We start from the raw sequence: 9,950 nt of genomic DNA, 5'->3' as shown, positions 1-9,950 counted from the left end.
CCCTGCCATCAGCAAGCGCATGATGGCGAGGTTCTTCTCCGAGATGTTGGGCGCTTCTAGAGCTGGCTCGTACCAAGCCGGTGATGAGGCAGACTTGACCTTGCGAGGCGCCATTGGTCGCTGATGCGGTAGAGGATGGAAGCAGATCTGGAGATTTCGGAAGTAGGGCACAAGAAAGGGGGTCTGAGCAAGGCGAAAGGAAGTAGTGAAGGCAAGCACTGTCTGTGCCAGCCTTTTGGCGGTCGGGCAGTTGCCGAGGTAGCGTGGGGAAGCGGAGATGCCTACGTCCAATCAACCGCCACACGTCGACCAAGGCCGCAAGCTATTGGGGCCCGCGGCGCTCCGCGCTTGCCCTTTGGCTTCGCCTCGAAGCCAAGCTCGAGCGTGCCTTGGGCCCGGGGGCTATTGTCGACGTTCTGGGAATGGGGGTCCCCAGACTTGCCTGCCTGCAGCCCACGGCGTGGCTCTGCGAGCGGGCCCGTACGGCCCATCTTCACCAAAAAGCTTTCAAGACCCTCGCGAGGGACCAAGCCTCGCGAGGCAGACGACACAAGACCTCCTCGGGAGCGGCCTCATTAGGCTGGCTCGCGAGGGGCGGAGAGATCAAGGCAAGGCAAACCTCGCGAGGTTCTCGTGACGACCAAGATCAGGCGGGCGCCAGGCGGGCGCCAGCGTGCACAGTGTCCTTGTTTCCTCTTCGGTGCTGAGGAGGCAAGCGCATGCGAGGAGTACCGAGGCGTCAAGCAAAGGTTTCCATATCGGTGCAACGATACCAAGACGAGCAGGACGGCAAGACGGAGGTCACCGTGGAGTCCAAGACGGCGTCACCACCAGAGCCTTTGGCAGGCGAAGACCACCTTTAGTCAGGATAATCTGTACTAGTTGTCCCCTTTCAAATTGGCCGTTGTTGGCTCCCTTCCCGCTCAATATTTGGGGAGAGGACAAGGGCCTGTATAAATAGGACTAGCCACCATCGTAGGAGGCAACTGATTGAGATCATCCTCACCCATACAAGTTAGCCAAGCATAAGAACACCTCACCTCAGGAGGCTGTTCTTCCCCTTGTACTGTTCATCCTCAGCCCAAGAGGCAATCCACCACCACCACACTAGAGTAGGGTATTACACCACAACGGTGGCCCGAACCAGTATAAATCTTGTGTCCCTTGTGTTGCCAGTTCGTCGAGCTAGCCTTTGAGATCGTAGCGAGGTTAAGGGTGTGGACATGGATGAACAGCCTGAAGCCGTAGAACATCAACAGTTGGGTAGATTTCACTGAAGTGTTCATCCGCAACTTCACCAGTGCCTACAAGCGGCCGCCCAAGCCCCGCCAGCTCTCGTTGTGCGTTCAAGGCCTGGATGAGTCCACCCGCGACTACCTGACGCGGTGGGCTAAACTGCGCAACTCATGCGAAGAGGTGCATGAAGTGCAAGCCATAGAATACTTCACTGCTGGGTGCCGAGAGGGCACCTTACTCAAGCACGACTCCTCTGCGATGAGTCGGCCACGCTCGACGAACTGCTGATCATAGCAGACAAGTACGCCACTGCCGACTCCTCCGTGAAATCAGAGCTTCGAGTGGACGCTTCCGGGAAGGTGCTCCCTCCGGCTCCTCGAACGTCGGCTGGAGACAATAGCCGGCGCCAGCAACAGCCGAACAACAACAAGCGCAAGGCCCTGCAGCCGGCTTCCACCAGCCGGCAGGTGGCGACAGTCGAAGACCAGCACCCTGAAGGACAACCCATCCCCAAGCGTCAGAAGGGCGGCAAATCTGCTTGGTTGCCCGCCTTTTCTTATGAGAAAACCCTCAATGCACCCTGCAAGTTCCACAGCGGCGGAAGCTCTCCAACCACATCACTCGGAAGTGTCATTGGCTCACTCGAATCTCCAAGGGCGAAGGACTGCTGCCTCCTCTGCCTGCTGGCCAGCCGCCGCCGCCTCCTGCTCAGTAGCAGCCGGCCCGGCTAGTCGCCGCCATCCAGGACGAGTTCCCTGAAGAACACGGAGCATATGTCGTCTTCACCAGCCAGGCCGACGACAAGCACAGTCGACGTCAGCAGCACCGGGAGGTGAATGCTGTCGCCACTGAAGCCCCAGAGTTCATGCACTGGTCCGAGAAGCCAATCTACTGGAGCCGAGCAGACCACCCGGAGGTGATGCCTTCTCCGGGTTCCTATGCCCTGGTGTTGGATGCCACCTTTGCAATAGAGAGGCGAGCTGCTCGTTTCTCCCAGATTTTGATAGACGGTGATAGAAGCATCAACATCTGTATCGTGACACTATGGAGAAGTTGCGCATCAAAGAGAAGCAGCTCCAGCCCAGTCGGACTGTCTTCCACGACATTGTACCCGGCCTTTCCTGCTCACCAATCGGCAAGATCAAGATAGATGTCCTCTTCGGAGACAAAGATCACTTCTGCCACGAAGCAATTTGGTTTGAGGTGGTCGACCTAGAGAGCCCCTACCATGCACTGCTTGGCCGACCTGGCTTGCCCAAGTTCATGGCGGTCCACACTATGCCTACCTCAAGATGAAGATGCCGGAAACCAAGGGCATTATCACCGTGTCTGGAGATTACAAGAAGTCGGCCGACTGTTGTAACACCCCGCATGTAACTTGCCATATTTGTAACTCCGAATCTTGCCATTTTCGGCTATGTGATATGTTTTTCCCTCCGTTGTCGGGTTTTTGTGTCATGCATTTTATTTCATGTCATCATGTGCATTGCATTTGCATACGTGTTCGTCTCATGCATCCGAGCATTTTCCCCGTTGTCCGTTTTCCAATCCGGCGCTCCTATCTCCTCCGGTGCACCCCTCTTGTTTTCTTTCGTGTGCGTGTGTCAAACTTTCTCGGAATGGACCGAGGCCTGTCAAGTGGTCTTATTATACCACCCGGAGACTACCGATCAAGTTTCGTTCCATTCGGAGGTCGTTTGGTACTCCATCGGTTAACCGGGCATCCGCAAAGTCCATTTGAGTGTCCAGCAAAAACCCCTCCAAAACCAACCCAAAACCCACCAAACTCTCTTCCATGCTCTAGGTCGTTCGGTCACGATCGTGTGGGCGAAAACCGCACCTCATTTGGAGTCTCCTAGCTCCCTCTACCTATTTACATGTGGGCATCCCGAAAAACGAAACTGCAGTCGAAACCCTGAATTTTTCCCTCCGCGCCGCCGGACGCGTCCGCCGTCGGCCGGACACGTCCGCCGCCGCAATCGACGAATCACGGCGCGCCACATCGCCGCCGGGACCTCCTGCCGCCGCCGGCCCGCAGGCCCGTCCCCGGCCCCCTCGGCCCGCTCCACCGCGCCGCCTCCCCGCGCCCCGTCTGCCGCATCAGGCCTGCGCCGCCGCGGCCTCCCCCACCTCCGGCGCCCCTCCTCCGCCGCCGGCGCCCTCCTCCCCGCCGGAGCCCCTCTCCCTCCTTCCTCTCCGATCGCCGCCCTCGTCGAGCTCCTGTACGCCGGCCCGATCGGGATCGAGATCTGGTACAGCCCCTCCGTTGACTTTCTCTCGCCCTAATATTTTCTAAGTCTGGGATTTTTATCAGCAAGTGCTCCTGTTCCTGATCCTATAACTTCGTGCATGTAGCTCCGATTCGCGCGTGTAATATGTCAAATTGTTCGTCTCGTAATGCTCTTCATTTTGTTCAATTGCACCATGTTCATTAGAGGTCATCTTGATGCCCAAATCTTCGTTGGAAGAGGGCTAGTTGCTGTTGCTCTCTGGTTCTTGACAGAACTTGGAGATTTGTCATTTTTGTATCATTTAATATGTGCATCTTTTGAGCATGAGCTCTACATGTGTTTTGAAGTATGCCATGCCATCTTTCCAGTGGTGTAGTCCATGTATTTTTGTGATCTCTGTGGTGACTAGCACAAGCATGCAAAGTAGGCCCCGTAATATTTCTGATTTCAGGGACAGTGATTTCTCCAAGTCCTTGTCTGCTGTAATTTTGTTGCCATGTAAACTTGATGCTACAGAGAGATCCGTGAATATTTTGGAGATGTTCAGTAAGGATGTTTTGTAGATATAGTTGTAATAGATCCATTCCTGCAATTGTTTGCAATTATGGATTGCCATAGCATGACTCAATCTTGCTCTACTTTTGCTATAAAATATTTCTGGCAGATTCTTAACATGACATGCATTTTTGCCAAGCTTATGGTAGTTGATCCATACATGCTATGCAATTGTTCTTGCCATGGATAGCTTCATAAACATGCCATATTTCTGTAGGTATGCTTGGTTTGTCATGAATTACTCTGTAGTGAGTGCATCAAGCTCACAAAAAGGCCTACATATTAATATTTCTGCCATGCTCTGTTTTCTGCTAAATCTGAAACCTGATAACGAAACTTGCTATGTTTACATGCTTGCCATCATATCTTCTGGTCCTTTTTGGCTTATGGTCAGTAAGGGACTTTTGTCATGTGCATTTAGTAGAACACTACCATGCCTTGTTTTGCTATGTTAAGTTCCTGTAGCATGTTGATGTCGTGCTCTGAACATTCCTACCTGATGCTGATTTCTGCCATGTCCAGTTTTTCACCAAGTCTGTGAACCTGTAATCTTTTGCACTTTTTCCATGCTTGTTTGAGCTTGATATGTTGTGAACTAGCCGTAGCTCAGTGTTCATCTTTTGTCAAGCATCTCCTGTAGTTTACTGCCATGTGCTTTGTTGCTCTGTTGAGGTGCTGTAGCATTGTTACTTGTTGCATTTTAAGTGCTATCATGCTGTTAATCGCAGATTCGTGTCATTCTTGTTTTGCTTGCCATTTGCAAACCGTGCATCCGATTCCGGTGATCTTTATATCGATTTCGACCGAAATCATCTCATCTTTTCAGTGGCATGCTTGGTTTGCCAAGTTACTGCCATGTTCATCTTTTTCCCTCCGGAGCACGCATATGCATCGCATATCATATCTTGCATATCATACATGTTTTGCATCATGTTGTTTGTGCATTTCTCGTGGTTGATTGTGGTTCCGTTTGTTTGTGTTCTTGTCTTGGATAGAGCCAGGAGACGAGTTCGTGAACGAGGAACCTGTCGAGTACGCTTACGAGGATCAAGCTTTCGACAACTCTGAGAACCTTGCAGGCAAGATGACCACCCCTCGAAATCACTTCTATCTTTGCTATGCTAGTTGTTCGCTCTATTGCCATGCTCGCTACCTATCACTTGCTTTATCATGTCTCCCATTTTAGCCATGTCAGCCCCTAACCACCCTTTCCTAGCAAACCGTTGTTTGGCTAAGTTACCGCTTTTGCTCAGCCCCTCTTATAGCGTTGCTAGTTGCAGGTGAAGTTGAAGTTTGTTCCATGTCGGAACATGGATATGTTGGGATATCACAATATCTCTTATTTAATTAATGCATCTATATATTTTGGTAAAGGGTGGAAGGCTCGGCCTTATGCCTGGTGTTTTGTTCCACTCTTGCCGCCCTAGTTACTGTTATACCGGGATTATGTTCCTTGAGTTTGCGTTCCTTACACGGTCGGGTGATTTATGGGACCCCCTTGACAGTTCGCCTTGAATAAAACTCCTCCAGCAAGGCCCAACCTTGATTTTACCATTTGTTACCTAAGCCTTTTCCCCCGGGTTTTCGGAGCCCGAGGGTCATCTTATTTTAACCCCCCCGGGCCAGTGCTCCTTCGAGTGTTGGTCCGAACCGAGCAGCCTGCGGGGCCACCTCGGGGAGACTCGAGGTCTGGTTTTACTCGTAGCTTGACTTATCCGGTGTGCCCTGAGAACGAGATATGTGCAGCTCCTATCGGGATTTGTCGGCACATTCGGGGGCTTTGCTGGTCTTGTTTTACCATTGTCGAGATGTCTTGTAAACCGGGATTCCGAGACTGATCGGGTCTTTCCGGGAGAAGGTTTATCCTTCGTTGACCGTGAGAGCTTATGATGGGCTAAGTTGGGACACCCCTGCAGGGTATTATCTTTCGAAAGCCGTGCCCACGGTTATGAGGCAGATGGGAATTTGTTAATGTCCGGTTGTAGATAACTTGTCACTTGACCCAATTAAAATACATCCACTGCGTGTGTAGCCGTGATGGTCTCTTCTCGGCGGAGTCCGGGAAGTGAACACGGTCTGTGTTATGCATGACGTAAGTAGGTGTTCAGGATCACTTCTTGGTCATTGCTAGATGACGTCCGTTCCGTTGCTTCTCTTCTCGCTCTCATTTGCGCAAGTTAGCCACCATATATGCTTTTGCCGCTGCAGCTCCACCTCACTACTCCTCCTTTTTCCTACAATCTTGAATAGTCTTGATCTCGCGGGTGTGAGATTGCTGAGTCCCCGTGACTCACAGATTCTACCAAAATAGTTGCAGGTGCCGACGATGCCAGTGCAGATGATGGCGTCGATCTCAAGTAGGAGTTCGACGAGGAACGTGGTCGTTACTATGTGTCTTTTCCTGATGATCAGTAGTGGAGCCCAGTTGGGATGATCGGGGATCTAGCATTTGGGGTTGTCTTATTTTCATCTGGATTTTGACCGTAGCTGGTCTATATGATTGTATTTTGGATGATGTATGAATAATATTTATGTATTGTGTGAAGTGGCGATTGTAAGCCAACTCTTTATCCCATTCTTGTTCATTACATGGGATTGTGTGAAGATGACCCTTCTTGCGACAAAACCACTATGCGGTTATGCCTCTAAGTCGTGCCTCGACACGTGGGAGATATAGCCGCATCGTGGGCGTTACAACTGTGCTGCTGCTAGTAGTCGGCTGGCCGAGTCCCTTGTGATCGTTGCCGAGAAGAGGCTCCTTGACCGGGTTGTGGCCATGGCCGGCAAGCAGCCAGACCTGTCGCCAGATCCCAAGGAGTCGAAGGCCCAGGGCTCCTTCCAGCCGGCCAAAAAAACTAAGAAGATCCCCTTGGACCCGAACCACCCGTAGAGGTTTGCTGTCATAGGTGCTCACCTTGACAGCAAATAGGAAAGCAAGCTCGTCGATTTCCTCCGTGAGAATCAGGACATCTTTGCATGATCCAAGCAACATCTGCCGGCTCCAGCACTCAAGACCATCCCTCTCACTTGGCCCTTTGCCCTGTGGGGGCTGGACATGGTGGGACCATTCAAGACAGCACGCGGCGGCATGACACATCTGCTTGTCGCTGTGGACAAATTCACCAAGTGGATTGAAGTGAAGCCAATCAAGAAGTTGAATGGTCCGACTGCTGTGACCTTCATTTCAGAAATCACCATCCGGTACGGTGTACCACTCAGCATCATCACCGACAACGGCACAAATTTTGCCAAAGGAGCCTTGGCTAGTTTCTGCACGATGCAGGGCATCCGACTGGACTTAGCATATGTTGCCCATCCACAGTCAAACGGCCAAGTCAAGCGAGCAAACAGCCTCATCTTCTCCGGCATCAAGCCCCGACTGGTCGAGCCTCTAGAGCGTTTGGCCGGCTGCTGGATCGACGAGCTGCCAGCCATCCTATGGAGCCTGCGCACCACTCCGAACAAGTCAACCGGCTCCACTCCTTTCTTCCTTGTGTACGGGGCCGAGGCTGTCATCCCAACTGACATCAAGTTTGACTCACCTCGCGTCACCATGTACACGGAAGCAGAGGCAAGGGAAGCAAGAGAAGACAGCGTCGATCTGCTGGAAGAGGGTCGGCTGTTGGCACTCAGCCAGTCCGCCATCTACTAGCAGAGTCTGCACCGCTACCACAGTCTGAAGGTCAAGCCAAGATCCTTCCAAGAGGGCGACCTTGTGCTCCAACTGATCCAGCGAACAGCCGGCCAGCACAAGCTCTCGGCCCCTTGGGAAGGCCCCTTCGTCATCAGCAAAGCCTTGGGCAACGACTCCTACTATTTGATGGATGCCCAGAAGCCCAGGGCGCGCAAGAGGGACGACTCCGGCAAGGAGACAGAGCGCCATGGAATGCAAATCTTCTTCGAAGATTTTATAGCTGAATGCAGTATGTACCATGCTACCTTTTGTATTAAGCACAAAGACATCGGGACCCTCGGGGAGCACTCAGGGGCTACCCTCTTTATCTATATGATAAGTTTTATGCCTATGAATGTGTTATTCTATTATTCTGCCTGGCACCAGGTTCGACCAGTTGGCCCGGGGGCTTGCCGCCTTGTATCATGTCAGTGCTGCCTGCAGTCGCACAAGTAATGTGCCGACATCTAAGCCCTCTCCTACCACAAGCCACAGCTCGCAGAGCGACTGTCCGGCCGGCCCCCACATGAGAAATGGCTAAGGACCAAAGCACTCACATGGGACAAGCCGGCTCTTCGCCTCACCGACCGGCTACTGGGCAGCCGGCCGACCGGCTTCTTACTTAAACTTGTTGCGTTCTAAAACGGCCAAAGTACTTGTCTTCCCAAACAGCTAAGTACTTGACCCAGCCACAGTCCGCAGAGCGGCTGTTTGGCTGGCAAGGCGGCAGCCAAGGGAAGGTGGCAAAGGAAAAGCCAAAAGAACAGAAAGCAAGACAAGTCGGAATTCGGCAAAGCACAACTCGTGCGAAACAATATTTACATATCAAAAGGCCCTTGGCCAGCATTCAACGAAGTTTGAATACAACCCCAGCAGGTGGAACGACGCAAGTTTAACAAGTTCGTCCGCGAGACTATAAAGTAGGAAAAAATAAGATAAACTGGCCGTCTAGGCCAGAGGAGCAGCAGGTGGGTCCGGCAGGCTGGTGGAGCCGGCGGCGCCGGCTGATGTAGTGGCCGGCTGGCGAGTCTCGACTTGGTCGCCTTCAGCAGCAGTCGACGTACTTGCACGCGACTCATTGCTCGAGGCGCGGTCGAGTTGAGGCTGGCTGTCCGCCCCGTCCTCCGGTGCGTCGTCTTCACCGTCCTCGCCTTCCTTGTCTTCACCTTCGTCACTGGATGCGATCTCCTCCATCGTGTCTTCACTGTCGTCCGAGTTCAGCCTGAACCAGTTCAGCGGCACCTCGGCACCTTCCTCATCTAGCTCAGGGATGAAGACACCGGTCTCGGTGTACTCGGCGATCGCCGCCGCGCGATGAGTGAGCTCCTGCCTCACCGCCACCAACTCTGCAGTGGCTTCCTGCCGGAACGTGGCCAACTGGGTTAGGCTTATCCCAGGGTACCACGCCTTGACAAACTCCAAGGCCCGCCGTGCGCCTGCCCGGGCCGAGGAGCCCTTCCACGCCTGAAAGCGTCCGACAGCCACATCCAACTAGTCGGCAGTTCGCCTAGGAGTGCATGGAGCCTGGACGCCTGGCCAGAGGGCGGAGATCACCTGGGCTCAGACACGTTGTAGGCGGCGGAGCATCCGATGAGCCAGCTGGAGATGAGCCTGGATGGCGAGAAGCTGGTCGCCGAGGGACCGAGGAGCATTGGGCGCGATCTCTCCACCAGCCTGTCGTCGCTCGTCGCGGCGAGCTTCGATGGCCTGGCTGGCGGCAACGGCATAGCCAGGGAAAAAATCTGCGCATGCAGAAAGAAGAAGTATGGAATCAGAAGCCGACTCATACGACAGTCAGCGGTAGAAAGAGAGGAAAGATAACTTACCATCGACCATGTCTTCGATCTCGCCGTAGCCGGCGTTCAGCGCCTTCTCCGTCTCAGCCCAGGTTGAGCGCTCGATCTCGAACTCGGCCAGGAGATTGGCCTTGCTGTCCTTCGCCTTCTGAAGGGCCGCCTTGTGAAGGTCCGCCTGCTCCGCCATCTCCTTGACCAGGCGGTCGCGCTCTTCGGCCGCCTTGCGACACTCCTCCTCCTTGGCGGGCAGCGCAGTTTGGGCTTCGCCTAGCCGCTGCGGCAAGTCAGCGTTGGCCCCTGCAAGGACAAGAAAGAAAAAACAATCAACAAACCAACAAGGAAGAAAGTGGTTGCCGGGAGATCCGGCCCGACTGCTCAGCAGTCGGCCCGAATCTCGGGGGCTACACCCAGCGGGTGCACTAACGCGCCCCCGCAAGAGAGAAAAGATGAAGACTTACT

Source organism: Aegilops tauschii, chromosome 7 (assembly GCF_002575655.3).
Source record: "Aegilops tauschii subsp. strangulata cultivar AL8/78 chromosome 7, Aet v6.0, whole genome shotgun sequence".
Lineage (NCBI taxonomy): Eukaryota > Viridiplantae > Streptophyta > Magnoliopsida > Poales > Poaceae > Aegilops > Aegilops tauschii.
This window is presented reverse-complemented; position numbering follows the sequence as displayed.